Source organism: Symphalangus syndactylus, chromosome 19, assembly GCF_028878055.3.
Source record: "Symphalangus syndactylus isolate Jambi chromosome 19, NHGRI_mSymSyn1-v2.1_pri, whole genome shotgun sequence".
Lineage (NCBI taxonomy): Eukaryota > Metazoa > Chordata > Mammalia > Primates > Hylobatidae > Symphalangus > Symphalangus syndactylus.
In genome coordinates, this window is record NC_072434.2 from 56,939,293 (window position 1) to 56,965,869 (window position 26,577).

The 26,577-nt window shown below is 40.6% G+C and overlaps 1 pseudogene; it reads left to right on the plus strand.

The window, feature by feature from the left end:
• Window positions 1-3,174: 3,174 nt before the first annotated feature.
• LOC129458267 (uncharacterized) overlaps window positions 3,175-26,577 on the plus strand; it is a 73,830-nt pseudogene continuing 50,427 nt past the window's right edge.

A 26,577-nucleotide genomic window follows, 5' to 3' on the forward strand; every position in this document is an offset into this window, starting at 1 on the left:
TTTCCATTTTTTTGTGTCCTCTTTAAATTTTCATCGGTGTCTCATAGTTTTCATTATAGAGATTTTTCACTTATTTGGTTAACATAATTTCCAGGTATTTAATCTTATGAGTGGCTATAATAAATGCAATTGCTTTTTAATTTTTTTTACATTGTTCACTGTTAGCATATAAAAATCCTCCCAGCACTTTGGGAGGCCGAGGCAGGCGGATCACGAGGTCAGGAGATCGAGACCATGGTGAAACCCCGTCTCTACTAAAAATACAAAAAATTAGCCGGGCGTGGTGGCGGGCGCCTGTAGTCCCAGCTACTCGGAGAGGCTGAGGCAGGAGAATGGCGTGAACCTGGGAGGCGGAGCTTGCAGTGAGCCGAGATCGCGCCACCACACTCCAACCTGGGTGACAGAGTGAGACTCCGTCTCAAAAAAAAAAAAAAAAAAAAAAAAAAAAAAAAAAAAAAAAAAAAAAATCCTACTGATTTTTGTATGTGGGTTTTTTCATCTTGCAACTTTACTAGATTTATCAGTCATAACAGTTTTCTTGTGAAGTCTAGGTTTTTCGTCAGCAAACAAGGATAATTTGACTTCTTCCTTTCCAATTTCGATGTCCTTTATGTCTTTCTCTTGTCTGATTGCTCTAGCTAGGACTTCTAGGAATATGTTGAATAACAGTGGTGACAGTGGACATCCTTGTTGTGTTCCAGATTTTAGAGAAAAGGCTTTCAGTTTTTCCCCATTCAGTATGATACTAGCTGTGGGTCTGTCATATGACTTTTATTATGTTGCGGTAGGTTCCTTCTATACCCAGTTTCTTTAGGGTTTTTATTATGAAGGGCTGTTAAATCTTATCAAATGCTTTTTCAGCATCAACTGGAATGATCATATGGTTTTTATCATTCTTTCTATTGATATATCATATTTTATTTATTTTTGCATATCTTGAACTATCTTGCATCCCAGAGATAAATCTCACATGGTCATGATGAATGGTCTTTCTAATGTATTGCTGAAATTGTTTGCTAATATATTAGGATTTTTGCATCAATATTCATCAGATATTGGCCTGTAGTTTTCTTCTGTTGATGTGTATTTCTCTGGTTTTGGCACTACTAGCCTCATAGAATGAGTTTGGAAGTATTCCCTCTATCTCTTGGAATAGTTTGAGTAGAATTGATATTAGTTATTCTTTAAATGTTTGGTAGAATTCAGCAATAAGCCATCAGGTCCTGGGCTTTTCTTTACTGGAAGATGTTTTATTATGGTTTTGATCTCGTTACTTGTTATTAGTCTGTTCAGGTTTTGAATTTCTTCCTGGTTCAATCTTGGTAGGTCATACATATCTAGGAATTCATCAATTTCTTTCAGATATTCCAGTTTATTGGCAGATAGTTGCTCATGGTAGCCACTAATTATCCTTTGAATTTCTGTAGTATCAGTTGTAATGTCTCCTTTTTCATTTCTGATTTTATTTATTTAGATCTTTTTTTCTTTGTCTGGCCAAAGCTTTGTTTTTATTTAACTTTTCAGAAAACCAACTTTTTATTTCATTGATCTTTTGTATTTTTTTCACTTATTTCTGCTCTAGTCTTTGTTTCTTCTAATTTGGGGTTTGGTTTGCTCTCGCTTTTCTCGTTCAGGATGTATCATTTAAAGTTTTTCCTCTTTTAGATGTAGGGACTTATAGCTATAAATTTCCCTCTGATTACTGCTTTTGCTGTATCCCACAGTTTTTGGCATGTTGTCTCCATTATCATTTGTTTTAGGAAGGTTTTCAGTTTCTTTAACTTCTTCATTAACCCACTTTTCGTGAGAAACATTGTTTAATTTCTATGTATTTGTATAGCTTCTCAAATTCCTCTTGTTTTCAGTTTTATTTCATTGTGGTCAGATAATATGCTTGATGTTATTTCAATTTTCTGAATGTTTTGAGAATTGTTTTGCGACCTAACATATCATCTATCCTTGAGAATGATCTGTGTGCTGAGGAAATGAATGTGTACTTTGCAGCTCTTGGATGAAATGTTTTTTAAATATCAGTTCCATTGGGTCTATAATGCAGATTTAAGTCTCTGACTTTCTGTCTGGAATATGTCTAATGCTGAAAGTACGGTGTTGAAGTCTCCAGCTATTACTCTATTAAGGTCTATCTATCTAGCTCTAATACTTCCCTTATGTATCTAGGTACTCCCATTATTTTGAGTGCATATATATTTAAAATTGTTACATCCTCTTGCTGAATTGTCCCCTTTATCATTATACAGTGACCTTCTTTGTCTCTTATAGTATTTGTCTTGAAATCTATTTTGTCTGATGTAAGTATAGTGTCTCCTGGTTTTATTTTTGTTTTCATTGGCGTGAGATATTTTTTTATTTTCAGCCTATGTGTGTCTTTATAGGTGAAGCAGGTTTCTTGTAGGCAACAGATCAATGAGTCTTCTTTCATCCATTTGGCCAGTCTGTCTCTTGGAGAGTTTAGTTCACTTACATTCAATGTTATTATTGATAAAGACTTCTGTCATTTTGTTATTTTCTGGTTGTTCTATGGTATTTCTTTCCTGTCTCCCTCTAGGGAAGATGATTTTCTCCGATATAATTTAGTTTCTTCCTTTTTTGTGTGTGTATCTGTTGCATGTTTTTTGGTTTGAGGTCACCACAAGGCTGGCATAAACATGCAAGCAAAAAGAGAACTAAAAATTCATCTTAAGTTTGCCCCTCACTTCTTAACTTTTTGTTTTTGTTTGTACTTATTGTACTGTTTCTCGAAGTTGTCGTTGTTATTTTTGTTTGATTCATTAGTCTTTCTACTTAGGATAAGAGTAGTTTATACAGTTAGTGTTTATAATATGGTGTTTTTCTGTGTACTATTACCAGTAAGTTTTATACCTTCAGGTGACTTATTGTTCATTAATGTCTTTTTCTTTCTGACTGAAGTCCTCCCTTTAGCATTTCTTATAGGATGGTCTGGCATTGATGAAATACCTTAGGTTTTATTAGTCTGGGAAGGTCTTTATTTCTCCATGTTTGAAGAATATTTTTTAGATGTACTACTCTAGGGTAAAAGGTTTCTCCTTCAGCACTTTAGCTGATGATGAATGCTGGCAGGACTGTTCTTTCCTTCAAGGCAGCTGGTTCTGTTCTGACCCAGGGTGTGTCTCTAGAAATGTTGTCTGGGGGGCTATGGGCTCGAAAGGGGGCTTCTTGACTCTGGTGCCCTATCCTTCTGTGGCTGAGCTGGTATCCAAAGTACGAGATAAAGTCCTCCCCGTTCTTCCTTCTCAAGTGGAAGGAAGGGGTCTCTTTTGGAGCTGTGAGCTGTACAGCCTGGGATTGGGGAGGGGTGAGGCTAGCACTCCCTCTGCTGCCCCAGTTGGTGTCTCAGTAGGTGGTGTGTACCCCTCGAGAACACTGTCTCTGGGCCTAGTTCAGCTCTAGGACTTGCCTACAGGTTGCAGTCATTATGGCCTAGACTGCCTTTCAAGTTTACTTGGAGACCAAGACCACTTAGGCCCTTGGTGGTAAGGTTGTGGGAATTCAAGTTCAGACTGCTGAGATCGGGGATTCTCCTCTGGCTAGGGGTGGATTAAATGCTTCCTTCATGGGTGTGGATCAGCTGAGTTTGGTCCAGGTTTCCTTTCTGCTCTAACAGAACATCACTGAGTTCATTGCCTCACAATCGCTGTGTTCTCCCTCCCTCAGCAATTTATTTTGCTGTGTTCTCCCTCCCTCAGCACTGACACTCCACACCACAAAGGTGTTGCTGGGGCTAGGGGAGAGGTGGTGATGGTGATTTAGGACTGTTTCTCCAACTCTTCAGTGCCTCTTTCAGCAATATGAAATAAAACCAGGTACTCAGAGGGCTCAGCTGACTCTTGGTTCTTCATAAAGATGTCTTTTTCTGTGTAGAGAGCTGTTAACTTGGTGTCCTTGTGGGGCAGGGGATGTTTGGTGGAATTTTCTGGTTTTTTTTGTTTTTTTTTTTTTGTTTTTTTTTTTGAGATGGAGTCTCGCTCAGTCATCCAGGCTGGAGTGCAGTGGCGCACTCTCTGCTCACTGCAAGCTCTGCCCCCTGGGTTCACGCCATTCTCCTGCCTCAGCCTCCCGAGTAGCTGGGATTACAGGCACCTACCACCATGCTCGCCTAATTTTTTGTATTTTTAGTAGAGACAGGGTTTCATCGTATTAGCCAGGATGGTCTCGATCTCTTGACCTCATGATCTGCCCACCTCAGCCTCCCAAAATGCTGGGATTACAGGAATGATCCACCATGCCTGACCAGAACTTTCTATTTCACCATCTTGCTCTGCTTCCACCTGTGTTCTTTTTCCCTCTGAAAATAGCCACTCTATTTCCTAAGCCATGAACCTTAGTCATATTAGACTTTTCCTCTCCCTTCTGCTACATTCAAGTTTTACTAATTCTACCTCTTCTACCATTGCTCCCCAACCTTCATCCAGGCTGTCATAATCTCATGCCTCAATTATTAAAGATGTTCCACCATGGCTTCCTGCCTGTTTCACTCATCTGGAGTTAATCCTGATGAGCAACATGGAGACTTGGTGACTTGGAAGAATGTTTAGAGGACCTCCTGAGTGAGGCAATCAAGGCCCCACACCCCTGCTACCTTTTCTAAACTCATCTTCCATCAGGTGCCCCTGGGAAAACTGCTTTCTCTATCCCGTTACAATTATCCACTTTTATGTGTGGTGATCCTTTCCCTTGGGGTGCCCTCAACCACCTCTACCCCATTTTTTCTACCTTTGGGTCTCCTTTAAAGTATCATTTCTTCTGAGACTTTTCCTTATTTCCTTAATTGACACCAATGCTTTCCCCTACACCTCCCTATTCCGTTATAGCATTTATCACAGAATGCTCTGATAACTGGTTTACATATTTTAAAAGGTAAGGGCTCAAACATATTTACTCCCTATATCCCTATTAGATTAGTTGATGTCCAATTAATACAGGATACAGGGAGGTAGCAGGAACCTAATAAAAACTGAATCAATGATTCTAACCTAAGCACTCTTGCTCTGGCTTCTATTCATTGGCTTAAATCCCTGAAACCATGTGAAAAGTATGTATATATTGTTTAGGATGTTGAGACTCTTTTATTATTGAAACACCAATGTGATAGTCTATCTTTCATGTCCTTTGTAATTCCACGTTTCAGATAACAGATACCAAAAGAAACTCAGAGGACCAGATCCACGACTCTTGGGATCCAGGGCAGATCAAGAGAATAAGAAAGGATAAGAATGTAGAGAAAACAAAGGATGTATGAAGAGAGCAGTTACTGTCTTGGAGATTCCACCTCCATCCAAAAGAGTCAGGGAAGGGTTGTGGGGGATGCTAATTTCTTCAATTTCAGCCTAATGTCAAGGAAGCTTCCATAGTACCATTGAAAGATGTGGGGAGACATAAGACTAATGCAGGACTCGCTCCTGGGAAAGCTGAAGCTACCTGTGGTACAGGGACAGAGACTGCTTTAAGGTCAATCTGCACCCCCCCCAGACTCTGTTGAGACTAGAGATATGGGAGTGTTTCCTGGGGCCAGAAGTAGGAGGGAGACCAATGCTCAAAGGTGATATGAAACCTCCTGTATTAGTCTATTCTCACACTGCTAATAAAGACACTCCCAAGGCTGGGTAATTCATAAAGGAAAGAGGTTTAATAGACTCACAGTTCCACATAGCTGGGGAGGCCTCACGATCATGGTGGAAAGCAAAGGAGAAGCAAAGGCTCATCTTATATGGTGGCAGGCAAGAGTTTGTGCAGGGCAACTCCCACTTATAAAACCATCAGATCTCATGAGGCTTATTCACTACCATGAGAACAGTATGGGAGAAACCTCACCCATGATTCAACTATCTCCGCCTGGCCCTGCCCTTGACATGTGGGCATTATGACAATTCAAAGTGAGATTTGAGTGGGGACACAGCCAAACCATATCACCTGCCCAAGAGCTTCTGCCACAGGTCTAGAAAATTTGAGAGCAAGGATCTAAAATCTAGACCTTAAGAGGCTCCCAGAAGCCGTGTAAAGAGAATGTTCCTGGCCCACATCACAGGTGGTGCCCAGCAAGAAGCTCCAAGGCCCCAAGGACAAGGAAACGAGTCTACTCCAAACATCTGCCACAACTAGAACATAAGGCCAGCTCCAGTAAGAACTTTCCTATCACCTTACTTCCCTCTTTCCCTTTTTGAGCCTTCCAAACAAGCAGGCCCAAACTGAGAAAGAACACACTATAAATAAAGTTTGGAGTTTAGGTTAATATCTTGGATATTCTGACTTCTAAATGAAACCTATGCTTTAACATAAAGTGACTACAGGCATAATATTTAGGTGTGAAGTAATCTGTTAGGATTTACATCCTGGGAAATAGGATCTGTTAGGATTTACATCTAGGTACAGGGGGAAAATGTCCCCAGTGATTTATACTGTAAAGGAATAGTGAGATAAAAACCAAGTTTTAATGTGGCTAAGACATAAGTTGCACTTATTGACTTCCTGAGGATCCATGGCTTTCTTCAGATTTCCAAAGGGATCTGCGATGAGAGAAAAGGTTAAGAACCAACTTGTGTTCTTTATAGAGCAGGGGAATGAGCTGAAACATGTTTATGTGTAAAGACCTGAATAAATGTCTCCTGCTCCCAGCCTAGGTCTCTGAGACCAAAGCCTTAAAAGTTTTAAACATTAACTGGACATACAATTCTGCATGTAAGAAAATCAGATTTGTATGTACTTTCACCTTTCTCTCCCTATGAGCAATCTCAGGGCTGCAGACCGATTGGAAACATAGGGAAAAGGGGAGAAAAAAGAAAGGGTCTGGTTTTCTCCTAGCAAAGCACACAAGGATCATGTGTCTCCATAATGAGACTCCAGTACTTGCTAAGCCATAGCCCCACTCGCTGCCAACCACATATGTCTGCACATTTGATAGATTGCAGGCTTCATTTGTACAGGAGTCCCTAATTACCCTTGACAGGGCCAGAAACCCCAAGGCTTTCAGTCTCTAGGAGGCAGGGGGTTCCTGAAGGACTGGTCAACCCAGGGGAGTTGTGTCCTGTGCTTTAATGGCCTGGCTTATGGCTAGGGGTGGAAGCAGTTTGTAGATGAATTTCTCCTTGTAAGGATACAGAAGAGAAGTTTGAGGTCTCTGATAACCACCCTGCTCCTGGTGGTAGAAGAAGGAAGGATTATACTGAAGTGGAATGGGGTACAAACCTGGCTCCATAGATGACCCTTTCACTCATTAATTGGAAGAGGAAAGATAATTGGTGGCAGAAAGTATCACAATGATTTTCTTCAAATAAATGAAGACTTTACAGCATGGTTGTTTGCATCTTCTCATGCTTATCTGTGGCACATTTGCCCCCAATCCTCATACCAACTTCTAGCCTTTTCTCTTTTTGGTAGAGCATTACTTGCTTGTGTCTCCTAGTGAATCTTAAAAGCAGATAATTTATGGGTGTAAAAATATGGATAAGACCATTATGGTTTCTGGCTTGTGGGTATGTGTGGTGTAATTATTTGCTGAATGTCTTTTCTTTCCTGTGGATAAATAAGCACTAAATAAAAGACATTGTGTTATAGATACCAAGACTGAAATATAATCCCTAACTTCTAGCAGCTGCAACCTCTGGGGAGTTCAGACAAGTAAACAGATGAGTATAAGGCATGACATGAATATATGGTGACATGGAAGCATGGGCAAAGTACATCCAACCAGACAGGGTGATCAGGACAGCTTCCATAAGAAGGTGAGGTATGAATTAATGCCTAAAGGATGGGTGAACATGAGCTAGGCCAATTGCAGGAAGAAAGGAAGAAAGGGTCACCAATGAAAAAGGAACATAAGCTAGGATACATCCTAGGAAAGAGCCAGATGTTCAGTGAGACTAGAGCATGTAATGAGAGAGAGGAAAGGCTGAAGACTTTGGGGCCCAGTCATCAGGAAGGGGCAGCCAGGTGATATGGGGCTTTGGTTGTGTTCAAGCACACATTTCTGCTTCTCTCTGCCTTCCCCTTTTATCACAGGGATTGAAAGACTAGGAACTACACTTATCAAATTCCCTTGCTCCCAGAGTTGTGCATCAATTAGATGCCCTCATATGAGAGTTGGAAGGCAGAAACAAGGCAAAGGTCATATTCTCTGGCAGTTATAACAGATACAAGGGTTTCAGCAAATGAGTTTTTGTGACAGACTTTGGGTTCCCATGATAGGAAGTTACAATTCCTTCTAGAGACTGTGGAGGAGTTGTGAAGCTAGTCAAGCTGAGCTAGAGACAGGGAGACAGAGTGAGGAGGCTACTACAGTTAAAATGAGGAGAGGAGACCATGAAATAAACAATGACTGTTGTAACGGGCATAAAGGGCAAATGGAAGGGTCAAGGGTGCTAACAGCATAGAAATGTTTACAAAAACCGAAATGCTATTCATAGAATAAAATTAGTATTGCATTAGCAAGAGCAGCATTTGATTATGCTTAGCTCGGAAATCTTGCATCTAAGTCAAAAAGAGATTCTGGAGAAGTCTTTTGGAGGAAGTGAAATATATTTCCTTGGTTCTTGAGGAATGAGAATGCTGTAGATGATTCCCTTTGTCCTCCTTCCACCTTTAGCATCTATTGTGCTTCTTCTTAACTAGACTGTTGGATTCTTTCACATGTTATGAAAGCTTCCCCATAACCTACGTAAGTAGGCATTTTTAGCCACTTACAAGAGACATAATAGCTGTCCCAAGGTTACCTAGTTAGAAGACAAATCTAAATGGGATCTCTGGACTCCAAGCCAAATACGTACATTTTCCAGTTTTTCCATCCCATCACAAAAATATAAGATCTCTGAAACTTTATACCAAGTAGATCTGCTGGGGTGGATTGGAGGGAGGTGGAAGAAGGTGAAGAGGGTGGGGGCAGGGGAGTCTGTGTGCCTGTGGAGAAATTGTACTGATCTTGCAGAGCAATCTATTCCTCTTCCACAGCACCTTTGCCCTATCATATCTGAAGTTCCACACATACGAATTTACTTCCTTAGGCTATCTACTTACATAAAGAGCTTAAACTTCAATATTACAAAGGCTAGTAACATAACTTAATATGCAAAAATCATGAACAAAGTTTCCACTGGCCAAGCTTAACCAGAGTTGGAAGATAAAGACTGATGTCATCCATACTGATCAACTTTTGGGATATAAGGCAGACAAAAGCTAGGTGGAGAGTGGATTTGGAAGAATGAATGGATGATACCTAGCAGTTCATTTAATCCTGCAGATTTCTCTGAAGAGTCCCTTCCTTAAACTCTCCTTAACTACCACTCTATATGTGCTAAAACAGGGCAAATACATATATAAACATTTTTCATAAAACTTTTACTTCATAAAATGTCCTGAATCTGCTTTTATTTTTAAACTTTTAAAACTTTAATTGTGGTGAAATATATATAATGCAAAAATGGCTAAGATGCTAAGTTTTTAAAATTTCAACTGTTATAGATTAAAGGGTACACATGACAACTTGTTATATGAGTAAATTGTGTGACACTGAGGCTAGTGATTCTAATGATCCCATCACCTGGGCAGTAAGCATCGTTCCCAACAGGTGGTTCTTCAGCACACAACCCCCTTTGCCTCCCCCAACTAGTGGTCCCCAGTGTCTGTTGTTCCCATCTTCATGTTCATGTGTATTCAATGTTTAGCTCCCACTTATAAGTGAGAACATGTAGTATTTCATTTTCTGTTCTTACATTTGGTCACTTAGGATAATGGCCTCCAGCTCCATCCATATTGCTGCAGAAGACATAGTTTCATTCTTTTTATGGCTGCATAGTATTCCAATGTATATATGTACCACATTTTATCCAATCCACTGTGATGGGCAACTAAGGTTGATTCCACGTCTTTGCTATTGTAAACAGTGCTGCAATGAACATACGGGTGTGTGTGTCTTTTTGATAGAATGAATTATTTTCCTTTGGATATATGCTCAGTAGCAGGATTGCTGGGTCCAGTGGTATTTCTATTTTAAGTTCTTAAAAGAAATATCCAAATTGTTTTCCGCAGTGGCTGAACTAGTTTTCATTCCTACCAACAGTTTATAAGCACTCCCTTTTCTCTGCAGCCTTGCCAGTATTTTTTTATCGCCATTCCGACTAGTGTGAGATAGTATCTCATTGTGGTTTTGATTTGCATTTCTGTGATTAGTTATGTTAAACACTTTTCTACATGTTTGTTGGCTTCTATGTCTTCTACATCAATATACAAAAATCAACATTTATACACACAATGCTCTAGCTGAGAACCAAATCAAGAACACAATCTCATTTACAATAGCCACAAAGAAAATGAAATACCTAGGCATTCACCTAACCAAGTTGGTGAAAGATCTCTACAAGGAGAACTACAAAACACTGCTGAAAAAAATCAGATGATGTAAATAAATGGAAAAATATTTCATGCTCACAGATTAGAAGAATCAATAGTTAAAATGGCCATGCTGTCCAAAGCAACTTACAGATTCGACATAATCCCTATCAAAATATCAATGATGTTTTCCAGAGAATTAGAAAAAACAATCCTAAAATTCCCCTGAACTCAAAAACAGCCCAAATAGCCAAAGCAATCCTAAGCAGAAAGAACAAAGCCACAGGCATCACATTGCCTGACTTCAAATTATGCTATAAAACTACAGTAATCAAAACAGCATGGTACTGGTACAAAAGACACATACACCAGCTGACCAGAATAGAGAACCTAGAAATAAACCCACACACCTACTGCCACCTGGTATTTGACAAAATCAAAAACAATGCAGGAAAGGACTCCCTATTTGGTAAATGGTTCTGGGAAAACTGGCTAGCCATATGACAAAGAATGAAACTGGACCCCTACCTCTCACTGTATACAAAAATCAACTTAAGATGGATCAAAGATTTAATGCAAGACCTCAAACTATAAATCCTGGGAGAAAACCTAGGAAATACCCTTATCAACATAGGCTTTGGCAAAGAATTTGACTATGTCCCAAAAGCAATTGCAACAAAACAAAAATTGACAAGTGGGACCTAATTAAAGACCTTCTACACAGCAAAAAAATAAAATTACCGTCCAGGCACAATGGCTCACACCTTTAATCCCAGCACTTTGGGAGGCCAAGGCAGGTAGATTACAATGACAGGAGTTTGAGACCAGCCTGACCAACATGGTGAAACCCCCGTCTCAACTAAAAATACAAAAAGTAGCTGGGCATGGTGGTACATACCTGTAATCCCAGCTACTCAGGAGGCTGAGGCAAGAGAATCACTTGAACCTGGGAGGCAGAGGTTACAGTAAGCCAAGAGCATGCCACTGCACTCCAGCCTGGGTGACAGAGCAAGACTCAATCTCAAAAAAAAAAAAAAAAAAAAAAAAAAGATATTACCAACAGAGTAAACAGCCTACAAAATAGGAGAAAATATTCAAACTATGCATTTGACAAAGGTCTCATATCCAGAATCTACAAGGAGCTTAAACAACAAACATCCAGTCAAAAATATGAGCAAAGGACATGAACAGATGCTTCTCAAAAGAAAATTTTAAGTATAGTGTTCAATGACATTAAGTACATTTGCATTGTTCTACCATTGCCACCATTCATCCCTGGAACTTTTTTCATATTGAAAGACTGAAACTCTGTACCTGTTAAATAATAGCTGCCAGTTCCCTCTCCCTCCAGCCCATAGCATCCATTCTACTTTGAGTTTAACTACTCTACCTCATAAGTAAAATCATACAATTTTTATCCTTTTATGACTGTCTTATTTCACTTATCTCCAAAATACATTCGGATTGTAGGAAGTATCAATTTCCTACTTTCTTAAGGCTGAATAATATTATATACATACATGTTTTGTTTATCAATAAATACTTGGGTTGCTTCCACCTTTTGGCTATTGTGAATATGTTGCCATGAACATGGGTATACAAATATCTCTTCAAGACCATGCCTTTCTTTTGGGCATATACCCAGGAGTGGAATTGCTAGATCATATTACCTTTCTATTTTTTGAATATCCATACTGTTTCTCATAGTGGCTGTACCATTAACATTCCTACTAATAGTGCACATGGCTCCAGTTTTTCTAAACTCTTTCCACTTATTAACACTTAACACTTTCTGTCATTTTTTCACAGTAGTGATTCTAGAGGATATGAGATGGGATCTCACTGTGATTGATTTGCATTTCCCAGATTATCAGTGATGTTGAGCATCTTTTCATGTGCCTATTGGCCATTCATGAATCTTTAAGGAAATGCTTATTCAAGTCTTCGCCAATTTTTGAATAGGGTACTGAGATGTAAGAGCTCTTTATATATTCTACATATTAGCCCTTTATCAGATATGATTTTCAAATGTCTTCCCATGCCATGAGTTGCCTTTTTATCCTGATTAAGTCCTTTGGTGCTCGCAAGCTTTTAATTCTGATACAGTCCAATCTATTTATATATTTGTTGCCTGTGTTTTTGGTATTATATCCAATAAAAAGTTACCTAATCCAACGTTATGAAGCTTTTACCCTATGTTTTATAATTTTAGTTTCTGTGTTTAGGTCTTTGAGCCATTTTGGGTTAATTCTTATGAATAGGGACAGCATCCAAACTCAATTTTTTCCACATGCTGATATTCAATGTTCCTTCTTTTTCCTAGTTTTATTCCTTTGTGATTAGAAAAGATACCTTATACATGAGATTTGTCTCAAACTTATCGAAGACTTACTTTGTGGCCTAACTTACTGTCTATTCTGGAGAATTAGAAAGTTCTATGTGTACCTGAGAAAAATGTACAACTTGCTTTTGGGTAGAATGTATATGTTGGTTAGGTCCAATTGGCCTATATGTTGTCCAAGTTTTTTATTATCTTCCTGGTGTTCTGTACGATTGTTCTATTATCAAAAGTGAGATATTGACATCTCCTACTATAATTGTAAAGCTATTACTCCCTTCAATTCTGTCAATGTTTGCTTCACATATTTAAGAACTCTGATGTTTGGTACATTTGTTTAGAATTATTCTATCTTAATGAATTTCCCCTTTTATCTTGGTTTAATGTTTTTGTCTTTTAGCAGTTTTTGACTATTGTACATTTTGTCTGGTATTAACATAGCCAATCTTGCTCTCTTCTGGTTACTACTTACATATAATAACTTTCTATCTTCTAATTTTCAGCCTATACTTGTATATCCTATAGTGAATTTCATTTACACAGCATTTACTTGGATCCCGTTTGTCTCTTTAAAATTAATTCTGCCAATCTCTATCCTTTGGAGAATTTAATCTATTTACATTTAAAGTAATTACTTATAGAGAAGGAGTTACTATTACCATTTTGGCATTTTTCCTATATGTCTTATAGCTTTTTATAACCCTAATTTCTTCCTTTACTACCTGCCTTTGTGTTTAGCTGACTTTGTAATTCTTTTTTTTTTTTTTTTTTTTTTTTTTTTTGAGATAGGTTCTCCCTCTGTCACCCAGACTGAAGTACAGTGGCATGATCACAGCTCACTGTAGCTTTGACCTCCTGGGCCCAAGCAACCCTCCCTACCTTAAACTCCTGAGTAGCTTGGACTACAGGTGTGACACCACACACAGCTAATGTTTTCTTACATTTTGTAGAGATGAAGTCTTACTATGTTGCCCAGGCTGGTCTTGGACTCCTAGACTCAAGCAATTCTCTTCCCTCAACTGCCCAAAGTGCTGGGAGTCCAGGCATGAGATACTGCACCTGGCCTTGATTTCTTTCTCACTTTCTTCTATATTCTATATATAGTTATCGTGGAGATTATGGTATATCTAACATCCTAAAGTTATAACAACATATTTTAAACTCAAATCAACTTAACTTTAATCACATACAAAAACTCCTTTACAACTCCTCATGCCTGTACTTTGTTATTGATATCACAAATTACATCTTTATATATTATATGCCCATTAACATAAGATTAATAATCATTTATATTAGTGTCTATTAAATTTGATAAAAGAATTGAAAATTGAGCTACGAACCCAAATTTTAATAATACAGGTTTTTGTTTCTCCATGTATTTACCTTTACTGAAGAACTTTGTATTTTCACATGGCTTTGAGGTACTGGCTAGTAGTGTCTTTTCATTTCAACTTAACCCTTTATCATTTCTTACAGGGCAGATCTAATGGTAAATGAATTCCTTTAGGTGCTTGGTGATATCTCATAGTGCCCTTAGAGTTGGTTCACTTTTCTTTTTTCTTTTTGCTCCTCAGACTTGATAATCTCAAATGACCTGCCTTCAAATCTGCTAATTCTCCTGCCTGTCTACTATTGAACAACTCCATGAATTTTTCAATTCAGTTACTGTGTTGAGTTCCAGGCTTTTTTTTTTTTTTTGGCTATTTTTTGTAACTTTAACTTTTTTATTGCCATTCTGTTTGTTTATACATAGTTTTGTTTCCTTTAGTTGTCTGTCTCCTGTTAGCTCTTTGAGCATATTTGAGAAACTTATCTCTAAGTCTTTGTCAAGTAAGTTTAAACACTGTTTCTTTAGAGTCAGTTTCTAAAGATTTTTTCTTGAAAGATCTGTTTTCCTGTTTCTTTATATCCATTGTAGTCTTTTGTTGAAAGTTGGGTATTTAGAACAAAAATAGCTATCTTTTCAACCTTTTTCAGACTGGCTTTCTGTAGGGGAAGACCTTCATCGGTCAGCTAGCCTAGGATGATGACTAAGAGTCTTCTCAGGTCTTTCCAGGGAATTTAACTTTCTTGAATCTGTGCATGTTCTTTTCCTCCCTAATTCCCCATATCAATGGCTACTTTTAAACGTCTTCATTTCTGTAAGAGTCTCCTCTCTGCTTCTTCTTAAGGCCTTGAATGTTCTACTGTATTTCTCTGCCCATAACCTCGGTCCCCCAAGAACCTACAGGTCTGCGGTCTGTGCACCAATCAGGTGCCATGGCACTGACCACTGCTTTCACCCTCCAACCTCATACTCAAACTGTGGAAACTGTTCCCATTGGAGTTCCAAGTCAAGTAAGACAAATGGTTTCTTGGATATTCGCCCCCACCCCCCACCATCCCACCTGACAATCCAGAATGTTGAAAATAGTTTTTCTTCTTCTGTCCCAAGGGAGAAACTGGGAATTGGATGGCTTCCTCCTTCTGACTGTTCTACCAGACCATGGAGGAACTGGGGCAAAAGTGAGCAAAATTTAACAATTTTCTACCATTTAGTATGACTTTTTCTTGGTTGGGCATCCACTTTATTTCTGCAGATTCTCACCTGGTTTCTAGAGCTCACACAAAGCTATTTCAGATAACCTATTGTGCATTTGATGTTTTCAGAGGGAATGAGAGCCTGGAGCTTCACAGTCCACCATTTTGCTGGTGTCACTCACATAAGTAACATTTTGTCATAAACTTTTCAGCTATGTGCAATTACACTAATTTCTATGAATACATTTTCTTATGATCGTATTGTTATGGGATCTCTGGGGTGTCAATTTTCTGGCTGGAAACCTCTGACTTCTGTGGCCATGGCACCTTTGCCCGTGTTCTTGTCCTGCGTCCAGAAAGAATGAGGTACACAGACAAGTGAAGGGTGAACAAGATGAAGATGAGCTTTATTGAGTGTTAACAACAGCTCAGAGGAGACCTGGAATGGGTAGCTCCTCTGTAGGAAGGTCATCCATTGAGTGTTCAGTTCTTAGCAGAGAAGAGGCCGTGGAAAGGGTAGCTCTTCTCTGCAACTGGTCCTTCTGATGTCTGCAGCTCTCAGCAGAACGGGTAGCTCCTCTCTGCAACTGGTTGTTCCCTCATCTCCAGCTATCAGCAGAGAGGGTAGGTCCTCTCTGTAGCTGATTGGCAGGTAGTCTCTCTGCCTTCTTCATCCTCTGGCCATCCTCTGCCCTGCTCTGGCTGAGCTCAGGGCTTTTATGGACCTCAAAGGGGAGGGAGTGTGTACCAATTGGCCCATAGCTGCCCATGGACAGGTTGGAAAAGGCACCACAAGTTCCCACTCTGGTCCATGGAACTGGCAGCCAGGCCCCCAGCCTTCAGGCCCTCCCTGCCCTGAAGGTGGGGCCTTACTGGGGACCTACCACCCCCTTCCACCCAGGAATCAATCTGCTTCCCACTGCCATTCATGAACCCAGGCCCCAACCCATCACAAGATTGGAGCAGGTGTGGGAGAGGAGAGAAGCCAGGCAGCAGGAGCAGACATCCCAGAGCCAGCAGGGATGTGGGGAAGGAGGTCGCATGGACCTTCCAAGGCCCTGGAGGATGCATGCTGCAAAGATGCCCAGGTCCTGCACCTGGGAGGGTGGCTGTACCTGGGGAGCTCCCACCTCAGAACTCAGAAGAGAGTGGGTTTCCTTCTTCTTCCTGGCTCCTGCCAGCTCAGTGGAATGAGAGGCCCAGGTCTGCAGCCACAGGCCTGCCAACTGCAGCTGCACCCAGGAGAGGACATCCTGCCTGCTCCTGGACCCCTCCAGGAGCACAAGGAGGCTCACACCCACAGCTGCAGTTTGGGTGGCTATAGCTCTGCCCAGGAGGGTGGGGCTCCTGCCTATTCCATAGAGCAGAAAACCTGGGTCTGCAACCATGGTTTGAGCAGGCTTCTGCCCCCACTCAGAAGGGGCAGAGCTCCCACCAGCTCCACAGAGTGTGCAGCCCCAGCCACGCTTCCCTGCTGCAGCTGCACCTTCCTGCCGCAGCTGGCATGATGGCAGCAGCCACTGCCATCAATATAATATACATCATTTGTATAACCCGTATTACGTACTGATCTGCTATTATGACTTGGTGTGGAAGAGAGTATACTTTCTTTGAAGCTGAATAGATCTAGACCATACACTGTTTAAGGAAAAATACTAATAACAGAGCTAATTCTTTATCATACATACTTGTTTTTCAAATGTAAACACTAATTTTTAGTGAAAAAGTTACCACTTAAGATACACCTATTATGGTAGATTTTTTAAAACTGCATTATTCACTATTATTGATTTGTGTTCGCTATTCACAAATTAGAATTTTACTTGTATTATATATTCATTTAGCATAGAAATTAGACATTCTGATTGGACTTAAAAGAATACTGATTCTTAGAAATATTAGACCTAGAAGACGCCTGGGGTTCTTGACTATGAAGAAATACATTTAGTGTGTAGCAATTAGTTTTTGATGTATGCTACAAGTAATTTGTTGTTTATATCACCTTTATACAAGCTATTCAATCTGTAATCCCCTTTGTTATAGTATAATAAGAAAAATCAGACTAGCATCCAAAAATAAGAGGTAGCCTAAATTTTTACCACAGACTCTTGAGCAATGCCAAGTGTTCCATTCACAGCATACAGCAAATTAACAACATAAATGTGTTCTCCAGTTAATCAGCTCATCTACATGCGTTCCCAACACACACACACACACATACACACACACACCCAACCTGCAGCTATAGCCTGATCTTTTTTTTTTTTTTCCAAAAGTTTTCTAAAGCCTGCCTGTGACATCTTTTCTTTGTCCAAATCCCATTTTCACCTTCCTACCTACCTGTGACTTCTTATTCAATTTTCCCTGGGCCCAAACCCATGTAGGATGGAGTTAACCCATGTTCTTCCTGTTTACCACAATATCTTCACATTAAACAAGAAAATACGTGAAAGGACCTTGTAAATTGGAAAATGCTACAAAATTTAGTATATGTTAGATTTCAGAGTATTAGAATATACAAAGTTATTTACTCCAAGTTTTAAAAAACATGAGGAATCACGCCTGTAATCGTAACTTTGGGAGGCCGAGGCAGGTGGATCATGAGGTCAGGAGATCGAGACCATCCTGGCTAACACGGTAAAACCCCGTCTCTACTAAAAATACAAAAAATTAGCCAGGCGCGGTGGTGGGTGCCCATAGTCCCAGCTACTTGGGAGGCTGAGGCAAGAGAATGGCGTGAACCCGGAGGCAGAGCTTGCAGTGAGCCGAGATTGTGCCACTGCACTCCAGCCTGTGCAACAGAGAGAGACACTGTCTCAAAAAAAAAAAAAAAAAAAAATGAGGAAAAACATAACATCCAAAGCTCCAATAAGCATATTAAGAAAATGTGGCCCAGAAACATGTAAGACCTGTGATGTTGCCAAGCTCTTGACCAGGAACCATGAGTTTACATCTCCATGCCTGTGAGATTTACCCAGTGCCTCTGGCTGGTGTACTCAAGGGAAGAAATGTAGGTCTCCAAATCTTCCTCAGGAATTTTGATTAGAGGTTTGGCTTATGGACCAAAAGAACAGCTTTCTTCCTGTCTCAGTTTGTGTTTGAAACACCCAAAAAGACAAATCTGCCCAAAAGGGGAATCTTATGTTTGGGGTAGAAGGAGCATCAGAGGAAAAAGAAGAGGAAAATTGAATTCTTATAGTAGACATGGCATATTTTTTTTGTTTTTTTTTGGTTTGGTGTGTGTGTGTGTGTATTACTGGGTCTCACTCTTTCCCCCAGGCTGGAGTGCAGTGGCACAATCTTGTCTCATTGCACCTCCGCCTCCAAGGTTCAAGTGATTCTCCTGCCTCAATCTCCCAAGTACATGGGATTACAGGTGTGTGCCACCATGCCTGGCTAATTTTTATATTTTTAGTAGAGATGGGGTTTTGTCATGTTGGTCAGGCTGGTCTTGAACTCCTGACCTGTCTCGGCCTCCCAAAGTGCTGGAATTACAGGTGGGAGCCACTGTGCCTGGTCTATGTTTATTTTTCTAAACATATAACTCATGAAACCCTCACAGGTAGAGGTAATTATAATTATTTCTGTTTTACTAAAGAGGCAACTGAGGTACCATAGAGCTAAATAATTTGCCCAAGGATACGTGGCCAGTGACTTGCAGGGCAGGAATTGAACTCAAGTCTATCTCGTTCTAAAGAGCATGGTCTTAACTTTTGCTACTTGCCTGTAAGGGAGGATGAGTGCTTTACTCTTCTCATTCTTACCTTTTTTCTCTCTGAAATAGTCACTAGTATCTTTAAATCCAATGAAGGCCTGAATAGAATTAAAAGTCAGAGGAAATGTGAACTCACTCCGAGCTGTGGCATCTCTCTACTTTCCTACTGTCAGATATTGGTGCTTTTGATTCTCCTTAGGACACAGGACACAGACAAGGACTTACACCATTGGCTCCCCAGTTCTCAGGCCTCTCAACTCAGGTGAATTACACCAGCTTCCCCAGCTTTCCAGCTTGCAGACAGCAGGTCATGGGATATCTTGACCTCTGTAATCATAGGAGCCAATTTCTATAATATTTTCGTGTATGTATGTTATACTGGTTCTTTTCTTTCCCTGGTGAACTGTCTAATATAGGTTTTGGTACTGAAAGAATGGTTCCAGAGAAAGAAAATAAAAATACATTTTCTAAACTGGTTCTGGGGTTTCTGAAATTGGCTTTCTAATCTGATTAGATTTAAAGACACTAATAACTCTTTCTAGTAACAGAGCAGTGATATTCTATGGCATAAACTCTTCATAGAGACACACAAAATATCTGCATTCAATACTTCTAATCAACCACTTATATCAAGGAACTTGCTTAGAAACAAGGAGTTAAGTGACTCTGTACGTACTTTCAAACATTTTTGGAAAACTAAAAAATGGCATTGGGTTGTTGCTGCACTGGACAAAGTGGAAAAAGAAAAGGGTGAGCTCAGGGACTCAAATTCCCAGCTCAAGCACTACATGAATGACCTCAGAACTTTTAGGCCTGCCTGGAGGAGAACCTTATCTCCTGTAGCTACAGGGCTAAATAATTAAAAATCAAATGCAGAACCTGATCCTGAAATTAGCTGAATCACAACGCAAGTTGAATTCCCAGCTTTGTATGGTATCTACTGTTAAAGCTAGGGAATTGACTGGGAACAAACGGGATCTTATAAGTTGGAATGGGGACATGTGGGAAGATTCTGATGAAGCTGGGAAAATTGAGTACCTAAATAAGTCCTTTTTCCCAGAAGAAGGGGGCCTCCCGATTCCCAGCAATAACAGCCTTTCTCCCTCAATCTGAGGAGATTAACCCTCCCTTGCTTGAGGAAATGGTAATGGCCCACCCTGAGGAAGTTACTATGTAAGACAATGCTGGCTCTGCTCAGGACCCACCAATACCCCTCTTTGCTTTTAGACCTCTCACTAGACTCAAGTTCTGGGAAATATCTAAAGGTAAAGTACAAAGTATTACCCAGGAGGGGCTACATTACATTCAAAAAGAACTACCTGAGTTTGCTAACTTATATTAAACAGAAATCCAGAGCCACGTATGGGAATGGGTGTTAAAGGTGTCAGATGATGGTAGGAAAACTTATAGATCAGATTGAATTTATTGATATAGACTCACTAAGCAGATTCTGCATTTAATGTTCTGGCTCAAAGAGTTAGGAAGGGCTCTAACAGTTTGGTTGATTGGCTGAAATATGAATAAAATGATGGCCTACCACAAAAAAATGTAAATGCCCAAACTCCCTTGATTTAATGTAGAATAAAGGAATTCAAAGGCTTAGGAAGATTGGAATGTTAATGTGGATCTCATTTAAGACCTACCCACCCACTCTGGGAGGGTCCTGAAGACCTACCTTTCACTAATATGTTGAGAAATACATTAGTTAGGTGAGCTCCAGTGTCCTTGAAGAACTCCATAATTATTGTTTGTAGGCTAGACCTTTCAGGGGTGACTGCAGCCACTCAACTGGAAAACCTAAATGCAATGTGAATAATTGGATTCCACAGTGGCAGGGGCCAAGTGGCAACACTCAGTCACCAAAAGCAAGTTGGGAATAATACCATAATGGACAGCAAAGTCAAAGCCACAATCAAAATAGTTGGACTCACACAGACCTGTGGTATTGGCTAATCATAATCCTAGAAATGAAATAGACAGGAAGCCCAGTAAACTTTTACTTCATCTATATAAGCAGAAAAGTCCTAGATCAAGTAAACAAAGAAGTCTAAATTGAATAATAAAAACAGACATGGTCCCTCAATTCCCAGGGTTGAGCCATTTTATAGATGTATATCCCTTGAATGAAGGAGAGGCAAGGGACCCTCAAAGAAGGCCCTCAATACACTACCAAAAACATATACTGTTCATCCTTCACCCTGCCTTTCCCAAAGGGACCTACCTTTTTTAAACCACTTTAACTATACATTGAACAAAAGGAAATCAGAACTTTCAAGAACTACTAGACAATGACTCAAATGACATTGATTCCAGAAGCCCAAAACATCATTGTGGCTCTCCAGTAAGAGTAGGGGTTATGAAGGTCAGGTGATCGATGGAATTTTAACTCAAGTCTATCTTACAGTGGGTCTTGTAGATTCCCAAGCCCACCCTGTGTTTATTTCCCCAGATTCAGAATGCATAAATAAAATAGATATACTTAGCAGCTAGTAGAAACCCCACATTGGTTTCCTGACCTCTGTAGGGTAAGGGCTATTACTGAGAGACAGGACTAGCTGAATTTCCTAGGCTAAGAATTCCTAAGCCTAGCTATGGAAGGTGACCACACCCACCTTTAAACACGGGGCTTGTAACTCAGTTCACACCTGACCAATCAGGTAGTAAAGAGGGGCTCACTAAAATACCAATTAGGCTAAAGGCAGGAGATAAAAGAAACAGTCAATCATCTATCAACTGAGAGCACAGTGGGAGGGACAATGATTGGGATATAAATCCCAGGCATTTGAGCCAGGAGTGGGCAACCCCCTTTGGGTCCCCTCCCATTGTATGGGAACTCTGTTTTCACTCTATTAAATCTTGCAACTACACACTCTTCTGGTCCGTGTTTGTTACGGCTTAAGCAGAGCTTTCACACGCCATCCACCACTGCTGTTTGCTGCCGTCACACACCTGCTGTTGACTTCCACCCCTCTGGATGCGGCAGGGTGTCCACTGTGCTTCTGATCTAGTGAGGTGCCCATTGCCACTCCTGATCAAGCTAGAGGCTCACCATTGTTCCTGCATGGCTAAGGGCCCAGGGTTCGTTCTAATCTTGCTGAATACTAGTTGCTGGGTTCCATGGTTCTCTTCCATGACCCACGGCTTCTAATAGAGCTATAACACTCACCGCGTGTCCCAAGGTTCCATTCCTTGGAATCCATGAGGCCAAGAACCCCAGGTCAGAGAACAAAAGGCCTGCCCCCATCTTGGGAGCGGCCCATCTCATCTTGGGAGCTCTAAGAACAAAGACCTGTCCGTAACATGATGTACAAGGTCAAGTAGAAGCCATTTTAACTGCCTCTACCTAGGAAAATAGTGCATCAAAAGCAATATGGCATCCCTGATGGTATTGTAGAGAGTAGTGCCACCATCAACAACTTGAGAGATGCAGGGATAGTGATTCCCACCACATCCCCATTCAACTCTACTTGGCCTATGCAGAAGATCTTGGAGAATAACAGAAGGTTACTGTAAGCTTAATCCAGTGGTAACTCCAATTGTAGCTGTTATACCAGATGTGATTTCATTGCTTGAGCCAATTAACACATCCCCTGGTACCTGGTATACGGTTATTAACCTGGCCTTTTTATCCATACCTGTTCATACAACCCACCAGAAAGTTTCCTTTCAGCTGGCAAGGCCAGAAATATACCCTCACTGTCCTACCTCAGGGGTATATCAACTCTTTTGCCCTGTGTTATAATTTGGTTTCCAGGGATCTTGACCATCTTTCCTTTCTACAGGGCATTCCATTGGTTCATTACACTGACATGCTGACCTAATGAGCAAGAATTAGCAATCCTAAGCTTATTGGTAAAACGCTTATGTGCCAGAAGGTGAGAAATAAATCCAACTACAATTCAGGGGCCTTCTACCTCAGGGAAAGCTTTAGAGTCTCAGTTGTATATCAAGATATCCTTTCTGCCAGGCGTAGTGGCTCATGCCTCTAATCCCAGCACTTTGGGAGGCCGAGGCGGGCGGATCACGAGGTCAGGAGATCGAGACCATCCTGGCTAACACAGTGAAACCACGTCTCTACTAAAAATACAAAAAATTAGCTGGGCGAGGTGGCGGGCACCTGTAGTCCCAGCTACTCGGGAGGCTGAGGCAGGAGAATGGCGTGAACCCTGGGGGAGCAGAGCCTGCAGTGAGCCGAGATCGCGCCATTGCACTCCAGCCTGGGTGACAGCGAGACTCTGTCTCAAAAAAAAAAAAAAAAAAAAAAAAAATCATTTCTAAGGTGAAGAATAAGTTATTGTATCTGGCCCCTCTCACAACCAAGAAAGAGGCACAATACCTAATGGACCTGTCTGGATCTTGAGAGCAATGTGTCTCTCATTTGGACACGTTACTCCAGCCCATTCACCACATTAACTGAAAAGCTGCCAGTTTGGAGTGAGGCCCAGAATTTTTGAAAAGGCTCTGCAATAGGTCCAGGCAGCTGTGCAAGCTGTTCTGCGACTTGGGCCATGTGATCCAGCAGATCAAATGGTGCTTGAAATGCCAATGGAGAGAGATGCTGTTTGGAGCCTTTGGTGGGGCCCTATTGGTGATTTGCAACATAAGCCTTTAGGATTTTGGAACAAGGCCCTGCCATCATCTACAGATAACTACTCTCCTTTTGATAGATGCCTTTTGGACTGCTACTGGGTCTTAATAGAAATAGAACACTTGACCATTAGTCACCAAGTTTCCATTGCAACTGAGCTTACCATTATATGCTAATTATCTGACTAATCAAGCCATAAAGTTAGATGTGCACAGCAATGCTACATTAAGTGGAAGTTGTATGTGTGTAATCAGGCTCAAGAAGGCCCTGAAGATACAAGTAGGTTATATAAAGGAGCGGCCCAAATGCTTGTCATCCCAACTCATGCTATACTGCCTCTCTCTCCCAGCCTGCACCTATGGCCTCATGGGAGTTCCTGATGATCAACTGACAGAGGAAGAGATTTGTGCCTCATTTACAAATGGTTCTATATAAAATGTGGGCGCTGCCTGAAAGTGAACAGCGACAGTGTACTACAGCCTCTCTCAAATACACCTAAAGAACAGTAGTAAAGGGAAACCCTGCCAGTGGGCAGAAATTTGGGCACCGTACCTGGTTGTGGACTTTGCTCAGAAGAAATGGCCAGATATGGTATACCAATTCATGAGCTGTAGACAATAATTCAGAGTTGGAAGAAAACATGACTAGAAAACTGACAAACTTGGAAGAGGTGTGCCAATAGACCTCTCTGAATGGACAAAATGCGATATTTGTGTCCCATGTGAATTCTCAAAGTGACCTCAACAGAGAAGGATTTTAATAAAGTGATTGGTGTTCACAGAATGGGTCATTTTATCAGTCTTTTTCCCCAACTACCACTTTGCCCAATGGTCTCATTTAAAAAAAATGGTCATAGTGGCAGAGATAGAGGCTATGCATGATCTCGGCAATGTGGACTTCCACTCACCAAGGCTGACTTGCTGAATGCCGATCTGATAGCAGCTAAAGATGATACTGAGCCTCCAATTTGGCACCATTTCTTGAAGTGATCAGCCAGCCACCTAGTGTGGCAAGGTTGATTACATTGGATCTCTTCCATCATGAAATGGGCAGCATTTTGTTCTTACAGAGCAGACATTTACTCTGGATATGGATTTGCCTTCCCTGAACACAATGCTTCTGCCAAAATTATCTGTAGACTTACAGAATGCCTCATCCACCATAATGATACTCCACACAGAGGCTTATCAAGGAACTCACATCACAGAAAAGAAATAAGGCAATGGGCCCATGCTCATTGAATTAACTGATCTTACCATGTTCCTCATCATCCTGAAGCAGCTGGCTTCATAGGATGGTGGGGCTAACTAGGTTGCAATACTTTGCAGAGTTGGGGTAAGGTTCTTGAGCGACTGTATACTCTATGAATCAGTGTCCAATATATGGTGCTATTTCTGACAGTCAGGAATCAAGGGGGTAGAAATAAGAGTGGTACCTCTCACTTACTAGCAAAACTTTTGCTTCCTGTTCCAACTTTATGCTCTGCTGGCCTAGAGGTCTTAGTTCCAGAGGGGGGAAAATGCTTCCACCAGGAGACCCAACCATAATTCCTTTGAACTGCAAGTTAAGATTGCCGCCTGGCCACTTTGGACTCCACCTGCCTCTGAGTCAACAGTAAAAGAAAGGAGTTATATGGGCTGGAGTGATTGATATGGACTACCAAAAGGAAATTGAACTCTACTCCACAACTGAAGTAAAGTAGAATGTCTGGGATACAGGAAACCCCCTAGGGTGTCTTTTAGTATTACCATGTCCCTTTGTTAACATCAGTAGAAAACTATAACCCAATACAGACAGGAATTGTCAGGAAAAGTGACCCAGACCTTTCAAGAATGAAGGTTTGGGTCACCCTGAAAAGTAAATAACTGACCAGTTAAGATTGTTGCTGAAGGCAAAGAGAATACAGAATGGGTGGTAGAAGAAGTTATAAATACCAGCTACAACCATGTGACCAGTTATAGAAATGAGGACTGCAATTGTCACGAATATTTTCTCATTTTGTTATATATACATTTGTGTATATATATAGATAGATATATACATATTAAGCAAGTATTTTTCTTTCATTCTGTTACGTAACATAAGACATTGACTTTATTAGTATTTAATATTGCTAATTTCACATCATAGTATCTAAGTATAGGATAACAGATTAAACATTATTCAGAATTTTTCCTTTTGGGGAGAAGGGATTAATTTTAGGTTATACACAGGATTACATCATGTTAGAATTCTGACCTTACTATCTTTATTTGGAAACTATGGTTTGGTATGGTATGGTAAAGAGATGTCTAAGTGCCAAGTTGACAAAGGGTAGACTTGTGATGTTAATTTTATGTGCCAACTTGACTGAGCTAAAGGGTGACCAGATAGCTAACAAAACATGTTTTCTAGGTATATCTGTGAAGATGTCTGTAGGAGAGATCAGCAATCTAACTGATCAGCTGAGTAAAGCAGAAGGGCCCTTTGCAATGTTGATGGGCATCATCTAATCCACTGAAAGTCTGAACAGAAAAAGGCAGAGGGAGAGCAAATTGGCTCTCTGCTTGAGTTGAAATGTCCATTTTCTCCTGCCTTCAGACCTCAGACATCAGTATTCCCATTGACCTCTCAACTCACAGGCCTTTAGATTCAGGCTGAATTACACCACCAGCTTTCCCAGTTTTCCAGCTTGCCGATGGCAGATCATGGGACAACTTGGTCTCCATAACCAATAAGCCAATGCTTATTATCTCTTTAAATATCTCTGTATACATTCCATTGGTTCTTTTCCCCTGGAGACTCCTAATACAGCTATATACATTTAAACTTCAAATCCAACAATGATGGTCATTTAGAACATGTAGTGTTTCCTTAATCTGCAAGAGATGGTGAGGAAGAAGAAATGACAATTTATGAAAATGATTCTACTGCAGGTGTGATGGCTAAATTTTATGTGCCAATTTGATTGGGCACCATGGGGTGCCCAGGTAATTTCATTAAACCTTGTGTCTGTGTTTCTGGAGAAGACTAGCATTTGAAGTAGCAGACTGGGTAAAGCAGATGGCCCTCCTCAAT